A 22390-nucleotide genomic window follows, 5' to 3' on the forward strand; every position below is an offset into this window, starting at 1 on the left:
TGTTGTCTAAAATACTCATTTTCTGTGTAACTGTAATATGTAATGCTGGACATATCAGTCTTCTGTTTTGCAATGAAGTTTTAATCTGTCAGCAAGCAGATATTTTGTGTCTTATAATAATAAAGGTTATATATATATGTATATATATATATTATTATTGTCAAAAGGAGGATCTCTTCTATTTTAACTTCAATCAATGATCAAGAACGCACTTTATTTCTTCAGCTATGAGCATGATCTGCAGACTACAGGTACAGCTGAACTAACAGGATGTTTGTGTCTCTTCCTGTATACTCTCTGAAGTCTGTTGAAAACTGTCCGACTTGACTGCAGCTTTTTGTCTCCACCTCTCGTCTACTCTCCAGGCGAGGCGCAGTTCATCTCGAACGTACCTATTGCCTAGCAACACAGACAGAGACAAACATGACACACTAGGGAGGGAAAAACATTAAACACACGAAAATCCTCACAGTGGAAGCTACAACACAACTATCGAACACACAAACTTAGAGATAGGATGTCTGGAGTCAGGAGGGTTCTTCAAGATGTCAAAAAAGTATGTTCAGCCAGGAGGGTTTCAAAATTTGGAATCCTGGATTGGATATAATGTCTAATTTGGAATGTAGCAAAAAAATGTGATTGAGGCAAGTCAAATGTATCACCCAACTGACCAAATGACGCAAATTGCCCATCTATATAAAGGTTTTCAATAGAAATTAGACCCTTCTCCCTCCAGGCATGATAAATGTCATCTGACCATGAGGGTAAAAAATAATGGTTGAAGCAGACTGGTATTTGCACAGAGGTCTCCAATAGGTTCAGGACACCTCTAACCCGGTCTAAGATTCTCACAGAATTTTCCAAAACAAAGCTTAGATTCTTAAAAGACCTAGGTTTCTCTGCCTTGGAGAATAGTATGTCTGGTAGGGAGGAATTGACAACAGAGTTAGTCTCCATATTTAATCACAAGGGAGCCCCAGGGGCCAAATAACCCAGGCCCCTTGCTGCCAGAACATTAATGCCCTGACATTGGCAGCCCAGTGGAAGTGCCTGAATACCAGCAGTCCTAACCCTACTACAGACTTGAGTTTCTGCAGGTGAGTCTTTGAAATCCTATGGCTTTTGTAGTTCCAAACATAAGACAAAATAAGACAAAACATTCATACATCTGCCAGATGGAAGAAAAATCTTAAGATTTTGACAGAGGCACAGAAATATGGGAAGGGTAATCATTTTAATTGAATTTACACCGCCAATCATGGACAGGGGCAGGAGTTTCTGACTTTCTATGCTTTGCTTATGTTTTGAAACAAATTCAGCAAAATTTAATTTAAATAGTAATTTAGAGTCTTCAGGTATCGTCAGACGTGAAGTGGTCTTTAACAATTCTGAATAGGATATTTTCCAAAAACCTCGGAGTGTAAGCATTGGAGAGAAGCATGAAATCACTTTTTGTCCAATTAATTGTGTATCCAGACAACTTGCTAAAGGATTCAATCCAAGACAGGGGAATAGATTTTTCCCACCTTAAGACACATTTTATTTGAGTCTCCTCTTATTTTTAGGGCAAGATTTAACACAATGGATTGATCTCAAAATTAGACTTGCACCGATTAATCGGCAATGCTCGGAATCGGGCCAGTTTTCATGTGACTGGCCTTGACCGGTGACTGGCCGGTCAGCGTCACAAATCTGGTTCTGTGCCCGTCATTGTCACACACATGTTCTGCACGATGGTCACGTCATGCGCGCAGCAGACAAACTGACGGTGACGTCAACACAGCGCTGATAACAGCTACACACTCAGACACACGTCTGCTTGAAGATGGTGTCAGAGACAGATTCCAAGAACAGGATAAAGAGAAGACAGTCTACAACGAGACAGAGCAGCTGACAATGTCGCAAAACAGCCGTAAACTCTCTCGCACTTCAGGCTAATGCTAGCAAGCTAGCAGCAGACTGCTGTTCACAGAGGGACAGTTCAAATCTCACCTCCTGTTCTGGCTGAAGAACAAACAACCTGTGTTGATGCGTCTCCTCAAACATTTTCTCATCCAGACTCCTTTAACTTCTGTGTTTGTTTTTCTCACGGCAAAGTTTTACTTCAAACTGTTGCACCGCGTTACATGTTTACATCCGCTTCCACAAAAGATCACGTGAAACTGCGTCCCACGAAATCCCGCGAGATGATATCGCGAGATCACGTTCACCCAATTCATAATCTTAATATAAAATTATAACAAGGCCTGGTTGTAATCTGGATGATTTTGAAGAAAGTATTAAATGAATATTTAATTGTCAGTGTCTTATTATGAACATATTTAAAAGAAAAGTTGCAAAAATGTTTGTGAATGCTGTCAATTACAGTTCTTAGAAAGACTGAAAATCGGAACCGGCCAAAATCGGAATCGGTAGGTCAGACCCCTCAAAAATCGGAAATCGGAATCGGCTAAGAAAGTTGAAATCGGTGCAAGTCTACTCAAAATCTGGGCGCTTCTTTTCACCTTCTTTTCTATTTATTTATTTCTTTGCATGCGGCATGCGTCGGCGTTGTCCACGTCCGACAAAATCTCCGACAAAATCTCTGTCGCATATTGGCATTTTATACAGTTTTGAGCCACAAACCCATGATAAAAATTCTAGATCTTTGATGCTTCACTTGCATGCTCTTACTGGGAAAAAGGTTTTAGTAATCGGACCCTCGGATGTTCACCCAGGCCGTTTGAATCGCTTACCTGGATCGCTTCTGTCTCTTTGGCGTGCTGCCAGTCACCGGCTCGTCAAATCGCATAGACAATTCCACTACTATTCTGAGGACAATCCAAGGGAGCTCCATTCCTCTCGCTAGGGGACGAAACAAAAAGAGCACTGCAAGAGCAGAGGACCAAAGCGGGCCCAGGTGTTGGGCCCTGGTCGCTGCGGCAACCCGACATGCTGTCTCCGCTGACTGCGAGAGCTGCAGCCGCCTCAGCCTTAAAATCAAGGAGCTAGAAGGAAGAATATCCACCTTGTATCAAATCCAGGGGGATGAGAGGCTCTTGGACACCCTCATATCCATTGGACCTACAGCAGCAGCCGTGGCAGAACTGGACTCCACTGTTCCGTGTGCAGGTGCTGCCTCCCCGACTCAGCCCGCTGACCCGTGGATCCAGCTAGGTGCAAGGCCAAAAGCACCCGTCAGCTCCACACCGAACCCGCAGGAGCAGTGGACAAGAGTGCGCAATCCCAAAAGGCACAAGAAATCCTTCTCCCAGTCCCCCCCATCGCAGGATATCCAGCTGAGCAACAGGTTTGATGCCCTGAACGAACAGGATTTTCCGCCGCTATCTGGTCACTTGCAGTCGGTGGGAAATCCTCTGAGATCACCGCTTAAGGATGGAAAGGTTACAGGGCCTGTCCAAGCTACGCCCAAGTCCAATCCTGCCTGTGGACGCGTAAAAGTATCCCGTTACCCCACCGTTTCCCCTCAGAATCGGAGCACCTTGACACGCCCCGCCGCTTCCTCAGGCCGAGCCCCGCTATCGCCCCGCCCCGCATCCTCACTCATAATTGGCGACTCGATAGTTAGGCAGGTAAAGAATAAAAACACTAAAACTCTCTCTTTCTCTGGCGCTCAAGTTGAAGACATAACAGTAAAGATCCCAGGCATCGTGAATAACCACTCCTCTGCACGAAACGTCGTTATTCACGTTGGAGTAAATGATATCCGCCATCGCTCAACTGAATCACTTAAACGGGATTTTAACCGTCTTTTTAACATACTGCAAAACTGTGGGAGAAAAGTCTCAATCTCTGGGCCGATCCCCGCCCTGAGAAAAGGCACTGAACATTTTAGCAGAATTTTAAGTCTCCACACCTGGCTGCAGTCAGCATGTAGGGTGCGCAATCTTATATTCATTGATAATTTTAACCTCTTCTGGAACCGCCCCTCCTTTTATGGTCGTGATGGGTTCCATCCCAGTAGACTGGGTGCCCGCATCCTGACAGACAACATATCCCACACTATTTTAAACTATACTCGCAAATGACTTGTAGCGAAACATGACCACTCTGCCAGTCCAGAACCGCAAGTTTCTCCTACGAATCAGCTATTTCCCATCGCCTCTTATGCCTCACATAGCGCTATACCCTTAGGTCCTATACATAGCTCTTTCAAAATAAAAGCACTAATCAGACACAGACCTAAGCAGCTAAAAACTAACAGTGTAAATTTACAAAATCTAAGTTACATCAAACCAGTCAGTCATGTAGAACCTGCTAAATGTGCTTTGTTTAATGCACGGTCACTAACAGGCAAAACTTTCATATTAAATGACTATATCACCTCCAGTGGCTTAGATTTTCTATTTCTGACAGAAACCTGGCTTCGGCCTGGTGAATATAGCCAGCTGATTGAGGTGTGCCCCCCAAATTTTAAATCATTTACTTCTCCTAGGGTGAATGGTCGTGGTGGAGGTCTGGCTGCAATCTTCAACAGTAAATTTATGTGTAGCCCTATTTCTGTGGGTGACTTATCCAGTTTTGAGGCTCTAATGTTTAAAATAAACTGTGCCTCTCCTGTGCTCTGCCTTCTTGTATATCGCCCACCCAAAATGAATCCTTCGTTTTTAACAGAATTCTCAGAACTCCTAGCATCAATTGTTGTCAATTATGACAAGTTAATTATTGTTGGTGATTTTAACTTCCATATTGATGATGTTTCAAATCACAGCTCTAAAGCGTTTCTAAATATTACAGAATCCTACAACCTGGTTCAACATGTTAAAGGCCCAACTCATAACCAAGGCCACACATTAGACTTAGTGTTTACTCTGGGGTTGACTGTAAATAATTTCTCCATCATAGACCTTTCTGTATCTGATCATATGTGCATCTTGTTTGACACTGTGGTCCAGACTGTGGAGACAAATCCCAAAAGGAAGGTGTCTTTTAGTGTCATTAATGAGCACACAGCGGAAGCATTCATTACCGTTTTTAACAAGGCAGCGCACTCTCTGACATATCACTCAGATACAAATTACCTTACAAATACTTTTCAGAAATTATGCCTATCCACCTTGGACATGGTGGCACCCCTAAAATCACAACTGAAACCAACAATAAAAGCAACCCCTTGGATAAATGAAGACATCCGGTCCCTTAAAAGAACATGCAGAAAAGCAGAAAGACAGTGGAAATCAAGTAAATTACAGGTGCATTATCAAACGTTAAAAGATCTATTGCAACATTATAATAACAAGGTGAAGGAGGCTCGAGGCCATTATTTTTCACAGCTAATTTCTGTTAATCAGCATAATCCTCGTACTCTATTTAGCACAATTAATAATCTTGTCAAGCCCCAGCAACCAGCTGCAACTGCCTCATCCGCTGCAGAGTGTGAAAAGTTCCTCACCTTTTTCATAGAAAAAATAAAACTTATTAGAGCGCAGCTAACTCCTCCTGCATCATTTGTAGATATTCCTGGCCCTCACTTAGATCTAATGAACTGCTTTGAACCCATATCATTACAGGACCTCCTCAACACTGTGTCATATATGAGCATGTCATCCTGCCCACTTGACCCTCTTCCCACTAAACTTTTGAAAACATCTATGGACACTTTAGCACCTCATTTGCTCAATATTATAAACAGCTCGCTTTCCTCTGGATGTGTGCCAGACCTCTTCAAGACGGCTTGCGTTCAGCCACTTCTTAAAGGGCCCACGTTGGATCCAACAGACCTAAGAAACTTTAGGCCAATTTCTAAATTACCTTATATCTCAAAGATATTGGAAAAAGTGGTCTTAACACAACTTTTAGAGGGACTTAGGAACAACAATATCTTTGAAAAATTCCAGAGTGGCTTTCGAAAGGCACATAGCACAGAAACAGCTCTTCTTCGTGTTACAAATGATTTGTTACTGGCTGCAGACTCAGGTCACTGCTCTGTCCTAGTGCTGCTGGACTTAAGTGCAGCCTTTGACACTATAGAGCACAGAATTCTTATTGAAAGACTGAGTACATGGGCAGGAATTTCTGGTGTTGCACTGAATTGGTTCTCCTCATATCTGGAAAACAGGAAGTTCTTCGTCTCCATTCAGGATTTTAAGTCAACAACAGCGGACATCTCTTATGGACTACCCCAAGGATCAATTCTGGGACCAGTTTTATTCTCCCTCTATATGCTACCCCTTGGACATATCATTCGGCAACACAACGTCTCCTTCCACTCTTATGCCGATGATACGCAGTTATATCTTTCACTTAAACCTCAAGATCTACACAGTCTCAGCATACTCCAATCCTGCTTATCCAGTGTCAAAGACTGGATGGCAATGAATTTTCTACAGTTCAACAGCAATAAAACAGAGGTTTTGATCTTTGGCCCAGAACGTCACAAATTACAGATACAGTCCTCTCTAGGTCCAATCTCCACCAATGTAAAATCTGTAGCAAAGAACCTTGGAGTAACTTTTGACAGTCAACTGTCCTTTGAACAGCACACCAGGAAGATCACACAGTCTTGTTTCTACCAGCTAAGAAACATCTCCAAGATTAGACACATGCTCAGTTTTAATGACACAGAAAAAGTCATACATGCTTTTATATCGTCATGTCTGGACTACTGTAACTCTCTTTTTACCTGTTTAAACTCACACTTGGTCTCACAACTACAACTCATCCAGAACTCAGCAGCCAGATTACTGACTACATCTAGAAAGTCCTGTCATATCACCCCAATTTTAGCATCCCTGCACTGGTTACCAGTTAAGTTTAGAATACATTTTAAAATTGTACTAATTACATACAAGGCAATTCATGGTCTTGCTCCAGAATATATTAAGGAGCTTTTAACCTTGTACAGTCCAGCCAGGCCCTTGAGATCAGCTGATCAAAATCTCCTGGCTGTTCCTCAGACCAGACTTAAAACTAAGGGTGACCGTGCCTTTTCAGCTTTGGCCCCTCGGCTCTGGAACAGTCTTCCCCTTAATGTGAGATCAGCAGACTCCACAGAGACTTTCAAGCGACTTCTTAAATCTCACTTCTATAGAATGGCCTACTATGATTAATGTTTTATTGCTTTATTGTTTTTAAGAAAATATGTTGTATTTATCTGCTCTAAATGCGTTTTTAAATGTTTCAATATGATCTTTATGCCTTTTTCCTTTTATTCTGTAAATCTTTTAATATGGAAAGCACTTTGTGCGTAAGCTTGAAAAGTGCTATATAAATAAAAATTATTATTAATTATTATTTGTTTATTCATTTTTGACTTTACAATCCCCTCTGATTGTTGATGTTGCTTGTTGTCTGTTGTCAAGCAGATACATGGCAAAAAAAATGTCTTTTTGAGACAGACAGAGGACACCTGGGTTGTCATGTTTTCCTGAGAAAGACTTGGCATAGGTGGCTGGGCTGCCAACACTTGTTTAACAAAATATTTCTGTATTTAAGGTAATCTGTGAACGTAGACACTGGCTGACCAGTTTCTCTCTTAATTTCTCTTTCTCTCTCTTTTTTTCCAGTTCATGCCATCTTCATTTACAAATGGTGGTGAATGGCAAGATTTAAATGAGATCTTTATTAGAGCAGTGTTCATCAAGTTGCTGCTGGAATGACTTCAATGGCTTGATGAATATGCATGCAAATTTGTTAATTAAGTTAATTATTCTGGTGAAATCCATTCGTCTTGCAGAGAAAATCTCTCCTGCAATGGTTTTTCACATGTTCCTGTCATTAGTCACTTGCACTGCTATTTAAAAAACACTTTTGTTCATTCCTTTTTTTTAAGAGAGAAGATTGGTTAAATTAACCTAAATGCACAGACACAGAGTAAGAGACTAGGATTTGAAGAAAGGGAGTTCATTGACTAACTGATATTTGTCGTTGAGATGGAGTCTCTTTCTTTTGGACAGGGGTGTAACTAGAAGCTGGGGTAAAGCAGTGGGCCACCCAATTTTTGGGATTCTGGTGGAGGAGTGCAGCAGAATGGTCCTGGCTTGTCTGCAGATATTGAAGCAGAAGTGCATGTTGACTTGCACAAAGGAAACAGCAAGTTGGCAGTCTAGTGGAGGAAATAAGGGAGGTGGTCATGATGGATCAGAAGAGGTGTTGCAGCAGAGTGTGGTCTCCTTCTCCTGTTTCACTCTTTCTGTTTGGTCATTGATGTGGGCATGGTTACCTGAGGAAATGCTGGTTGTGGCTCCCATAGTGGAAAAAAGGCTTTTCAGACAAGCAAGGTGAACAGTGGTCCTCTGTCTGAGAGACAATACCTGCAGGCAACCCATGCAGACAGAAAGTAAGTGTTTAATAGAAATTGTATCCACCTCCTCCCAAAACACAAACATAGACCCCGAACCCATCTGGCAATCCCTCATAGATTTCTTACAAACCTAATTATTTTAGCATTCTTATTATTGTATGTTTTTTTGCATTACTCATTTATGTATTTCTGCCTAATTACAGCTATTATATATGTTATAAAAAACCACCTGTGTTGTGGTTGGCTACTGTGAAATCCCCCTGTACTGTCATTGGTTGTTGTAAAATCCCCCTGTGTCTTGATTTTCTGTTTTAAGACTCCCTTGTTTTTACTTGGCTATTGGAAAAGCATCCTGTGTTTTAACTGGCTGTTGTAAAAAAAAAAAAAATACCTGTGCTGTGATTGGCTGTTGTAAAAACCACCTGTGCTATGGTTGGCTATTGTAAAAAAAAAAAAAAAAAGGCTGTTGTAAAATTCCCTGTGTGGTGATTGACTGTTGTAAATCTCCCTTGTTTTTTGAATGGCTGTTATAAAATACCCTTGTGATGTGAGTGGCTGTTATAAATCTGCCTGTTTTTTTTTCTATTATTATTATAATTATTATTAGGGGGCCAAGCCCGCGGGGCCTGGGGACCGCGAATGCAAGGCATACGCGGTTCCCAGGACCAGCGGTGCTGGGAACCCTATTGTAATTGTTCTGATTTTTATTATTATTATTTTTTTCCTCTATTTTTATTCTTCCGTTGATAAAACTCATACTGCAGGCTAAACCGTGCATGGTAGGGCGGTGCAATTTGGAGGGCTGGCCCACACCCCCGCACGTACCTCAGACGCAAAAAACTGCACACGTCCGCCTGCAGGGGGCGCTATAAGCAAGGACAACGCGTTTTGGCCTATAACTCCCACACCGTATGTCGCATATTCAAAAACCTTATATCCCCCAATTCCTTGAATGGAGCTGAGTCACTTTGTAATTGGCCACGCCCACTTCCGCCTAAATAATTTTTTCGCAAAATCGCGAAAACTGGCAAACCACCTTTTTCCAACTACTCCTACGGATTTTGTTCGATCTGCACGAAAATTGGCCCGGACACTCTTCTGCTCCTCTTGAGCTAAAGTTATCAAAACATTATTTTTGCGTTGAAAATTCCGCGAATTATTAACGAACAAATTTTCGTAGCTAGCCGTAAAAATGGAAAATCTTGCATATCTCGGTCAAAGTAAATGCTATCGACACCAAATCAGAGATCCTTGGTTGGCATGAGACTGGGAGCCTATGAGCTGAATTTGGCAAATGTTGGCTCCTAGGGGGCGCTAGAGATATGGGAAGTTTATATCTCTAGAACGGCTGCACCGATTTCTACCAAATTTGGTCCGTACGATGTAGGGCCAGCCCTGAGGCCATAACTTCAAGGGGGTCATGACAGGTCAATGTGGGCGGGACTTATTACAAGATAAACAAAAAAAATTAGTTTCTGCCAAAGTATAATACTTAGGGTTTTGAAATTTTATGGGTACATGTAGAATAGGACTCAGATCCCGCCTACCGAAAATCGCGTTTGTGCTCCACTAGGGGGCGCTATAACGCATTTTGGCCTATAACTTCCACATTTTAAATGACACGTTGAAAAATCTTACATTGCCGTATTCCCCGAATAGCGCTGGATTTTCTGACGTAGGCCCCGCCCACTTTCGCTGAAAATTCCCGTCGCTAAGTCGCCGCGTGTCCGAAACCTACTTTTTCGAACTCCTCCTACAGTTTAAGCGCTATCTGCGCCAAACTTTGCACATACGATGTCTAGACGTGTCTGATCTAAAGTTATCAAAAGAATTGTTGCACGACAAAAAATGCGCTAATTATAACCGAACAATTTTTTGGCTAGCTTAAAAAACACATGTTGTGTCATATTTCGGTCAAACTACAGTCTTTTGACTTCAAACTTAAGACGCTCGTTCCAGAGGTCATCCGCAGCCTCTGTGCCAAATTCGGTACGGATCGGCCGATAGGGGGCGCTACAAACCCAAAAACATCAAGTTGCTCAGATTTGTATTAAATTCGCTGTGCATGATGTGGGATCCCTCCATTTTTGCCTATAACTTCCACATTTTAAATGAGACATTGAAAAATCTCACATTGCCTTGTTCCCTGAAAAGCGCTGGATTTTCTGACGTAGGCCACGCCCACTTTTGCCGCAAATTGCCGTCGCTAAGTCGCCACATGTCCAAAACCTACTTTTTCGAACTCCTCCTACAGTTTAAGCGCCATCTGCGCCAAACTTTGCACATACGATGTCTAAACGTGTCTGACAAAAAGTTATCAAAAGAATTGTTGCACACCAAAAAATGCGCTAATTATAACCGAACGATTTTTTTGGCTAGCTCAAAAAACGCATGTTGTGTCATATTTAGGTCAAACTAAAGTCTTTTGACTTCAAACCTAACACGCTCGTTCCAGAGGTCATCCACAGACGCTGTGCCAAATTTGGTGCGGATCGGCCAATAGGGGGCGCTACAAACCCAAAAACATCAGGTTTCCCAAAAGTTGCTCGGAGTCGTCCTAAATTCGCTGCGCATGATGTGTGTTCCCTCCTGAGGCCGACAGCAAAGTTACCTAATTATCGGTCATGAATACCGCAGCTCGGACGACGGCGCACGTCCCCGCGATCGCCCCGAGCCCCGCGTCCCTAGGAGCCCGCGGCGGCGGGTTCCGAGGGCCGCGGGGACCGGGATCGCGCGGGAAGGCTTGGCCCCCGTTCATAACTGCTTGCAGTTCTAGTTATTATTATTATTGTCATTGGCTGTTTAAAAATCCCCTGTGCTGTGACTGACTGTTGGAACATCCCCACTCTGTTGTTACTGGCTATTGTAAAATCCACCTGTGCTGTGACTGGTGCTTGTAAAAACCATCTGTGCTGTGATTGGCTATTGTAAAAATGCCCTTTGTAATGATTGGTCATCGGAAAGAACACGTGCTGTGATTGTTGTAAAAACTCCCCTGTTTCTTGATTGGCTGTTTTCAAACTCCCGTGTTGTGATTGACTGTTGAAAAATCCTGTTGTGCTGTGATTGGCTGTTGCAAAAACTCATTAACAGACATTAAGTCATTAAGTCATAGCAAAAATTCAGCATTAATTTCAACTCTTTAACGTGAAACAGGCATAGTTATTCCAGCCTGAAATAGAGTGTTTCAACCTGTTTCATTCGTCTCTGATGACATACCATCATCATTTCTTACAGTTTTTCTCAGTCACTTTGGTACATTTCTTGAATCATCCTCGACATTTGCAAAACAGTAAGCGCATTTCTCAAAACAATTTGTACAAATAGCAAAACACCATGGATTACCTGCAAAAGCCAGTCTCTTGCTCAAAATCCTTAGTTCATCTCTCAAAAGTAAATATCTGTGTCAATGAACATGTCAGTGCCATCAGAATGACAAGTCCTTGTGTCATTGTGTACGGATAAGACAGTCAAATTGCTTAGTCATGTTGTCAATATAAGAGTGTACTCTAGAGGGATGTTCTTATGTAAACTATGACTAAAGTTTTGATGACAATTATTGTAAATTGTAAGTTAAACCTTAGTGTATGTGGGAGATTGACTAGAGGAGACTGAACAAGATTCACATTTACACTTTTACTGTTTGTACTGTAATTTGTTGACAGAGCATGTCATTGTGATACAGAAAGGAAAAGACAGGCCTCCATAGCACAAAGAAAAAAACAAAAAAACAACAGTAGAAATGTGAACATAGGACAATCTCCTTAGGGAAAACTGTACATGCAATGCTGTAGGAATTACAGTGCAGTCTTCCTACACCTCCTGATGTTCCTGTCTGTTGAGCCACAAATTCTCATCCACATCACAGCAAATATCTTCTCTTGCGATGCAGCATGGAAACAATCTTTTAGAGTGTCTTATCCAGCCTCTGCAGGCATCTGCTGTGATGTCATCACACGCTGCATCCATGGCAGCCAGAAGGGTCATCTGTGTATGTGGCTGGCGATCATATACTTTCCATCTCCATGCTGAGAAAAATTCCTCAATGGGGTTAAGGAATGGGGAGTAGGGTGAGAGGAACTCCATCAGCATCCTGTTGTGGATCGCAAACCATTGCCTGATGATGTTGTAGCGATGGAAACTGACATTGTCCAAAACTATCACGTACTTTGGCAAGTCATCTCCAATCTGACCCCTCTCTTGTTCAGGGATGAGATTCCCTGTAGAGAGTGTCTAAAAAGGTGACAAGATGTTCTGTATTGTACAGCCCAATAATGGGAATATACGTTAACACACCATTCTCAGAGATAGCAGCACCCATGGTTATGTTCCCACCCCGTTGGCCTGGCACATCAACTGTAGCTCTGTGGCCGATGACATTTCGACCACGCCTTCTGCGTTCCGTTAGGTTGAAGTCAGCCTCATCCATGTAGATGAAGTTGTGCGATGGTTCACTTGCTTCCAGTTCCATTATACGCTATATCCAAAAGACACAAAATGAGTTTTATGAATTACATGCATTTTCATTTTGGACAAGATACAGTTGCATCAAATGTATACAGCACATATTGCATCTTCTACAGCCATAGCAAATGTGTAAAGGTCACACTTACTGTACTGTATATCAGTATATGATGCTGTACTGTTTACTGTGAGGTACACTTACTGCATGCTCATACATGTTTTACCTGTACATACTGGTAGTGCAGCTCGTTCACTCTTTCACCATTTCTTTCAAATGGAACAGTGTACAGCTGCTTCATATTCATTTGGTGTCTTTTCAGCACCCTGTCAGTGGTTGAGATGCTGACTGTTTGGATGTTTTCAAAGATGCTGTTGTCCTCTATAATGGCACTCTTTATCTCCCTTAGTCTTATGGTATTGTTTTCTACAACCATGGTTCCATTAGCCTCCTACTGTTGTGGTGTGAAAAGGGCCCTCTGCCAATCCTGTGAAGTTGTCTTGCAGTCCTATGTGGAAAAAATATAGTAATGCAAAACACAAAATTGAGTAAGATAAAATGTCACTGTATAAAGTAAACTTACTGTCAGTGTTGTGCCTGAACACGTTCAATGAACGATAGTTCGTGAACTCGTTCATATTTTGGGCGAACCTGAACTGAACGTACAGTATTTCTGCCTGATGGATGTTACTGTGAACGCGTTCATTCTGATGTCTGAACATTCATTCAATTTAACTTCGTTCAATAGGGTGCCAGATTTCCATAGAGCCTTCCAGGCGAAAACACACCGTATGCTGACCAGTTGTGTCTTATCTTTTAAGCCTTAAAACACCCAAATGTACAAAACACAGCTCCAAGTGTTAAACGAAGGAATAAACACATCTTTCGTAAATGAAACACTTTTTTCATGAAAGCATTCTTTGTTCTATTCTGTTAGCGAAAGTGATTAATATACATGTTTTAATTACATGTTTATTGTTTGATAATTTCATCATCTTAAGAATAATGACCTTTATGTCTTCCATTGAGAGCAAAAGTGAGGATGGGAAAGGGGGAGAAAGTGAGCAGTTGACATGCAGAAAAAGTCTGCAGGTGGGAGTCAAACCTTCGTCTGCTGCTGGAGACTCAGTCTCAGTAGAGCCATTGGCTCTCTGTGTTTACATTTTAGTTCACCATCTGACAGGATGGAAATTGTGGTATTTTACCTCTGGCAAATTTTATTGCAAGCTAAGATGAGTGGGCCCCTACCATTAAATATATATTTGTCTACAAAAATCAGAATCAGAAATACTTTATTGATCCTGGGAGGGAAATTGTTAGTGTTGCACCCACTCAAGAACGACTAGAATATAAGTGTGTGTATGGGTATGTGTGTGTATGTATGTATATAAGCATATAGAATGTAACAATTAAGATAGAAATATTATGTAGAGATAAAACTTGAAGAAATAAAAAATAAAATAAAATTTAAAAAAATGTGCATTGTACATTATTATTATTATTATTACATTATTATTATTGCCCTGTGTCTTCACTATAACATAATGAGAATTTTTCTGAAAATAATAACTTAGTATCTTCAAATACTGACTCAGTATCCCAAAACAAGGACTTATATGCGATAGAGTTTGTCATTATTTTAATTTTTGACATACAAACTCAATATTTTGATATAATAAATAATTATTTTAGACTCTTACTCATTATTTTGACAAATTGTAATGCTCTATGTCTGTATCTCACAGAGACTCAAGTCTACTTCACCAATATACAGAATTACTGTAAAACATCACGCTTTGTAATCAAAGGAAGTTTGATACGTCACATTGTCACTTCTCTCTATATTCACATATACTCTCTTGCGAGCATGCTCTACCTGCGAGTTAACAAGTTGATGGTGTTTATGACACTCCCCTTACATCCATGATTAAGCTGTTTTGGTGCAGCCAGCATGTGATGCACAAATGCCCAGTGGCTGAGCCAATGGCCGTGTACGTGTTTTACCAATAGAGGGGCGTGTGCGCGTTTGTTACTGGTCAACTTGGCAAAATGTCGAAGAAACGGCAAGGGTAAGCACGCTCTTTAGTAAATTAATAAGACTCTTAGCCTTATCACTTAATGATATTTTTTTCATTAACATTAAAAATGTTGGATGTCATAATATGTCAACTTGCTAAGTCGTTAGCAAAGATGTTTACTACATAGGCCAAGCCCTGGACTCCAGAGCTGCATGCTACTCTTCTGTCCCTCTCCAGGCTCCCTGTGGTTTTCACAAAAATGTAATGGAAAATAATAATGGTTCTTTTTTTAACATTAACATTGTTATCTTCACTTTTTGTCAGAGTTGGGATGGTAGTTTAAGGTTTATGATGAAATTGTCACGGTGATGTAATGTTTTAACATTTTGTCATGGCTTTTACTAATTGTTTGTCCAGATATTCCTTACTTTTTTACTTGTTAGGTTAATAACCCTAACTATGCAGATTTTAAATGTTGTTAATGTTAATTAGCCAGTCATCCACACCAAGGCTTAAGGCCAAAAAGCAAGAACAGCTTCAATTGACGGAAGTGCATCAATTGAAGCTTCTATGGTGCGCTTCAGATTTCAAACAACGGAAAGGATTACTATTTATGTGTTTCTTTTAATATCTTTAGTATTATTATTGTTAATGATAGTTTATGTATTTAATGAATATCGTTCTCTGAGGGGAAAACTCGTCACTTTTTTAAAGGTCAGTCTAAATAATTACTGAATGGTGCGCGACACTAATGTTTTTGTATTGAGGCAGCCTTTATAATTTACATCAGTGAGGATGTTTTAGACCACAGCTGTCAGCAAACTAAACTCCGACACATCGAGAAGATGGGGGGCGAGACACCTCCTGAACACGTCATAGTGATTTATCATGCGCAGTGACAGGTATTTCGTGGAGGAGACGAGCGTCAGTTTATTGCAGAGACAAATATTTTGTCTCTAGTGAATAAACCACCGAACTCAACAGTAACATCAGTATTTATCATCAAAAAAGTTTTTATATCAGTCAACACTTCGCCATGCTCCTCCTCCCTCCCTCCTCTCTGCGTGCCACCTCTCTCCCCTCCTAGGTATAATTAATCGATGTGCAGTAATTAAGTATTTAAAAGTACACACATCAGACTTAATTGTGCCGTAATATTATGATTCATGATCAGATTTTTTTTTATATCAAGTCACTCACATATCTTTTTGAGCAGGATATATATCAAAGATGTGAATTCTGTCTCTTAACATCCTCCTCTTTTTCATTTTATACAGAGTGTACTCATTCAGGTTATTTGGGGTGAGTAAGTTAATCAATCAATTATGAACCATGTCTTGTCCAACTATGTTACTGATCATTAATTATGCATCTTTCCACAATAGAATACATCTAAACAAGTCGAGCTAGAGGACATTTTGCAAAACATTGAAGACCTGCAAAAGAGTGGTGTTAAACTTGAAGGGAATGCATCACATATGGATGGCTTCTGGGGTCAAGTATGCAACACACTTGGGATTCCCAACAATAAAAATAATCGGTACAGAATTTACAAGGCATATGGATGTATGAAGGTGTGTACTCATTCATTTAACTATCAGATATTCAAAACTTGATTTATGACTTTTATAGATTACAATATACATTTTTTTTTGTTTTTTCCTTTAGCAGTCGCTGGAAATGGGCATCAGTCACCACTGCAGGTTGGTATTTTTTGTAGTACAAAATATCAAATATTGGTAACATTTTCTTTTCCTCTTTTTTATTGCAAGACTAGGGACAGAACAGGTTATGAAACAAAACACTATGACAGAACAACATGAATAACACAAGTACGGGTCAGTTTTGTCACATATAACAGCAAGTTAGGTCTTGATGGGATTGTAGGTGTGAGTGTGTGTCTTTTGTGTGTCAGTATGCGTATGTGTTTTCTTTTTCTCAAAGCTCCAGTCAGAGCCATCCTCATCCCCCCTCCTGGCCCGGGACAGTGAAGGCGAGATACAAAAAGATGTGCATCAATCTCCAGAGCAAGTTAGTCATCAATGTGTGCATTCACATTTCATGGAGTTTAAGTATTCCTGAACTTTAAATGCTCATATACAGTATGTGTGTTTTCTTTTTCTCAAAGCTCCAGTCAGAGCCATCCTCATCCCCCTTCCTGGCCCGGGACAGTGAAGGCGAGATACAAAAAGATGTGCATCAATCTCCAGAGCAAGTTAGTCATCAATTTGTGTGATTTCGTTAAAATATGTTGGGTATGTTTTGGGAGCAAATAGACTTCATCTGGTAATTGAAATGTCCCAGTTTCAATCCCTGGCTCCTCTGTTTCTCAAAGCATCCTTGAGTAAGACACAGAACCCCAAATTGCACTGGATGATCGTTAGCAAAGTGCATGGTAGCCACCAGTATGCATATGAATCTGCATGTTTGTATAGATGAATGTGAGGCACACATTGTAAAGCAGTTCTGACAAAAGTGCTATATAGAGGAAGTCAATTTACCGTGCTTACACCTGTTGCATTGCACATGTACCTTTCTAATTATTAGGCACAGTATATACAAACAACAATATGTTTTACTGACTACAAGTCATGTTTTTAATACTTGAAATAATCTACCCTCATAACACACAAGGCTAGCTGTAAATAATTGTTGATAAAAATATTGGGGTAACAATGCCCACTGTCATCAACACCATTATTATGGTGACCCTAAAAGATATTCATAACCAAATAAAAATAATATGAATTGTGAAAATGATTAGGGAAATACTGTCATCAACCCTAAAAATCTGTTTTAATTATGTTAATTACATTACTAGTTATTATCATTTAACAATTTGTTTAGTGTTATCTATTTTAATATTAAATGTTTATTAATTGCCAGAACTGACAAATCAGTGTTTGTTTATTTTTGTTGAACTGAAGCTACCTAGATTTTAATATGCTTTTATTACAATGAAATGACACATCTTATTTTATGAAGGGTATATAAAGTTAATCTTTTTCATAGCTGTGTTCTGTACAGCATTGTACGTTACTTTATACTATAATTATGTATCTGGACATCTGTATGACATTTCTCATGTATACTTATATTGTATAGATTATTTTAAAAGATTGTATTATATGTGTTTTTGGTGTAGACCAAGTAATTGCATTTTTTACAGTCCAAATTACAAACTGTATATAACATGTTATTAATGTACTGTGTAACAGAAGAAGAAAATTTTGAATAAATAATAGTTTACAGCACAGCAATAACATTGTGCATTTTTAGGAGACCAGGAGCAACACGTCTGACGATGATGGTTTCATACGGATCAAATTGCCCCAAAATCCATCCTACTTTTTCATTTCCTGCAAAGAGTGGGCTGTGTTAAAAAAAAAGAAAACACAGAGGATTTAAAGGACTGCAGTGGACAAATATTATAGCTAAAGGAGTGAGGACCATCCACCCATATTGCTCAATTGGATTTAAGAGGCACAGGCTGAGGGTTCCAGACTCCACTAAAGCAAGCCCGGAATTCTGGTGTGTGGGGTACTGCAGGTTTGAAGACTGCCCAGTCACTGAAGGCCTGAAGGCAACAGTCAACTTTCAAGGTGGGGAAAGTATCCATAATAGAACCGAACTGAAAAGACGACCTGTATGAGCAGAGGAGAGAAATACAATAGGCCAAGAGCTAGGTAGAGGAGGGAGAGGGAGGTACGACAAAAAAGTCATCTGCACAGCAATGAAATACTGAGCCTACAAATAATGATTGAAAATAAAAAGAACACTCCTGATGAGGTCCTCCAGAAAGTCCTTCTGCACCCAAAAGGTGTTCTATTGTGGTCTGTCAGGAGCATAGAAATCTACCAAGAGTGATGCCGGGAGGATATTGTCTACTTGGATGCTACAGGCAGCATTAAAAAAAAGGAGAAAGGCTCTTCTCCTTTCTATGTATATGAACCTGTGGTAAGAAATCCTACCAAAAAGTCTTCTCCTTTGCCAGTTGCCACCTACCTCACTTGTGACCACACCATAGCCTCAGTGTTGTATTTTCTTGAGGCATTTCAGACTGATGTTGCAAGGTGCTATGGACAAAGAGGCATACGGGCACCCATCATGATGATGTGTGATGGTTCAATGGTATTAATGCAGGCAATATGTTTGTCATTTGCAAAAAAAACCCCTGCATGATACCATTAACCACTACTACAAAATCGCCAGTGGAACAGCAACAAAGGCAGATTTTGAAGAGCCCATCCTCCATCGCTGCCTGAGCCACATAATGAAAAATGCCAAGGAAATGTGCAGAAAATAGTAAGCATAACCTATTATTACTACACAATTTTTGTAGCCTACATACAGTAAATAAAAACAAACATTTGATAAGACTCCAGTCATAGTAAGAGTTTTAAGTGTCAGAACAAGTTCTTACACAGTTGAGAAGGGATGAACCTGCCCTCATTATGTGTATGGGAGAAACTTGAAACCGCAAGTGGACAGTCTTTCTCAAAGTGTGTCAACATAAAGTCTTGACTTTATTATATACCTAAATTTATGCAAAGAACAGAGTGGTAACCAAATCATCTTTAGACTACTGGTGGGAACTGGCCTTCCCCATGAAGACACACTAACATTGCAACTTTCTTGGCAGAGTTCCCTTAGGATTCCTTACTGTAGTGCTGCCTGTAAAATGTAACCAGTTATGTTGTACTCTATAAGTTTCTACTAGACCTGCATGTCTTACATAAAAGTTACATAGGCTTATGACACACATAGTATAATATAGTTTAACAATGTCAGGTTACATGTACATATTTCACTACATTACATTAAAATATTGAAACTAATTCATGTTTTACATCCTGCAGTGCTCCAAACCACTACCACCTGGCCATGCACATTTTTGGTCTGCTCACAACTGCAAGTTCTTTGGAGGACCTAGATGACATGGTTCAAAGTGCTGCAGTTGTGTTTTCAAGTCCATCCAGTGGGGCTAATGTTGAAAAGCACTTCAACAACCTGCAGTCATGGCTGAAAAACTCGGGCTTTCAATTGGATGAGACTACCAAGTCCCACCTTAGTGCTGAGGACTTAAAGGTAAATGCCCTTTCTGGTAAATAAAGTCAGGACATTTACATGTTAATTTACACATAGTCGGAAAAAAATATAGAATGTTATAGTCAAGTAAAACCACTGTGAAAAGTGTGGAAAAATCTGGAGGAGTATGATGGCACTGTCATATTAAAGAACACCTTAAGGTTGTGATTGCATTAAATGTAGTTGAACAACATCATGCCCCGAGCCCTGATGTTCAAACCAAACATGAAATTACTAAATTCCACTTGTATAGACAGAGTTTACAGCCTGTGCATAACACTAATTATTAACTATAAAAATACAGAAGTGTTTCTCTGTATATTCTCAGTAGAATTAAATGTAATTACTGCTACTTTAACAGCATCACAAAACATCACTAAAGCAACAACACAGATGTGCAAACAGTATAAACCCCACAGCGCATTCATCCACAAACACATATATTTAAGCACAGGCAGGTCTCATCCTAATAAAATAAGTAGCTCACTCAGCCTCTGTGTCCCACTACACTCAAACAGAGCCGGAAGAGGCTCTATAGTCAAGACTGTGACAGAAATTGTCACGATTGTCAGTTGACTCAGACATCTCACTCAGGTCAAGGTTCCTCAGCTGTGTAGGAAATGTAGAAATTACTGCTGGCTGGTCCAACGCAACACCGTGTGTGTGTGCGTGCGCAACATAGTATGTCAGAAGCTCACGTGAAATACATACTGGTACATATAGGCTCTGCCTGGCTCCAGAAGCAGCAGAACTCAGCTTTCTCTGTCAGTATAGCACAAATGAGGAATTAATTGCTACAACTGACACCGTTTACTGTCAACACTGACAAAACATCCACAGTAAAAATGGTGGATTTTCCCCTTAAGGTAGATGCTGCCCTTTTTTTAAAAACTATTTTCACATAAAATAATGTGAATCCTAACCCACAATGACATACTTCATAATTTCAGTGCATTATTGTGCATTTTTGGATTGTTCATAAATTGGTAGTCCCACTTGCGACTGCACCCCTAGGAACCCCTGACACTCGGCAAGTGAAACACACATTTTTCATATATATGTTTTCCAGAGTGTCAAAAAAGAGCATGGTGTCACCACTCTGGACATGGACCTCTGCTCTTCTACAGCTGCATACACACCAGCAGCTCCTTCTCTGCTTCAGCTACTGATTTGCTTGTTCAATTTTTATAATTCCTTATTTTCACAGGTACAATGCTTGTTATAAAAAGTACTTAATTAAAAGTAAGATGACCTATTTTTAGAAATACTCAAAATACAGGTATCCAACAAATAACAGTTACAGTAATAAGAGTTCAGGTAATTTGTTACTTCTGCCCATGCATTTATGTTTAGCTAAGTACAGGTCTGACAGGACATAGGTGCTAAAAGAGTCTATTACTGAGACACTAGACAATGATCTGTTTTCAGGGTATGGGGCAGATTAAATGTTAAAGGATCAAACTAGAAATGTCTTACAATTCAGTCTTTTTTGTTTGTTTTTTATTCTGGAGGCAAGACTGTTACTCACTGTGGTCAGTGGGTGGTCTGTATTTGTGCTAGGGGAATTCAAATTTTTTGAAACACATCACTAATCACATTTTTACTATGACCTTTAGGAACTCAAAGGAAACAACAACTTTGGGAGACGCTACAGGGGAGTGATTTCCAAAGCTCCACTGGATAAGGATGGGGATCCCAACCTTTATTACTGTAAAGGCCTAATGGAGCACATCGCCAAGTACCTGCTTCCCTATGCTGGACTGTGGACCGGGATAATGCTAGGTTAGTTATATTTATTTAAGCAAGAAACCTGCTTCCAGAATTTCTGAAATATACTGAAATGTATTTTCTGCAAATAAAAATACACAGCATCATTATTTCAATACGTAGGTGACCTTGGACGGCATGGCACTGGACAACCATATCAGGACTACTCAAAGCGATACAATGCCCTGAGAAACATTAAAAGACAAGTAATTGAAATTTATTAACTCTAACTGGAAGTTTTTCATATACATGATACTGTATTTGACAGCAAATTTAAATGATTGATATATCCAAATTTGTTATTCCTTTCTCAGAACATAACAGAGGACAACAAGACACAGGGCATCACGGAGAAGAGCCAATGGGACCTGAAACATATTCGTTTCCGTCCAGGCATGCTCACCAGATTGGATGACTTTGTGGCACGATGCCAACTTACCCACACTGCTCTGCTAAAGGAGTATGAAGACTCCAAAAGGATTTTCCGTAGAAAGGTTTGCACATTCTACTAATCATGTCATAGAAGATGTGATAGGCTAAACTTTGAGTGGCTATGGTCAATTGTCACATTCTTGATACAATAATTAATTGTAAATAATTATTTCCTTAAAGATTTTGAACCATATTTTCCCTTCTTGCAAAATCTAGGAGTCTGTAAGTCTGATATATACTAAAGCTGGCAGCATCTGTGGAGCTGTGGAACAAGCTGAAGGCTGCAGTATCCATCAAGTGATGTTTCTATGCAATGGAAAGTCCAAATTTATAAAAAATGAACACATGTAACCTGTCCTTCACGTGGCCCATTACTCAGTT

General features: G+C 40.1%; 2 pseudogenes; one reads left to right on the top strand and one right to left on the bottom strand.

Moving 5' to 3' along the window:
- Positions 1 to 11879: 11879 nt before the first annotated feature.
- Positions 11880 to 13140, bottom strand: LOC146307159 (uncharacterized; annotated as a pseudogene).
- A 1613-nt stretch (positions 13141 to 14753) lies between these two features.
- LOC146307160 (uncharacterized) lies at positions 14754 to 22089 on the top strand (annotated as a pseudogene).
- The last annotated feature ends 301 nt before the right edge of the window (positions 22090 to 22390 follow it).

Source organism: Lutjanus erythropterus, chromosome 21 (assembly GCF_056507025.1).
Source record: "Lutjanus erythropterus isolate fLutEry1 chromosome 21, fLutEry1.hap2, whole genome shotgun sequence".
Classification (NCBI taxonomy): Eukaryota; Metazoa; Chordata; class Actinopteri; order Lutjaniformes; family Lutjanidae; genus Lutjanus; species Lutjanus erythropterus.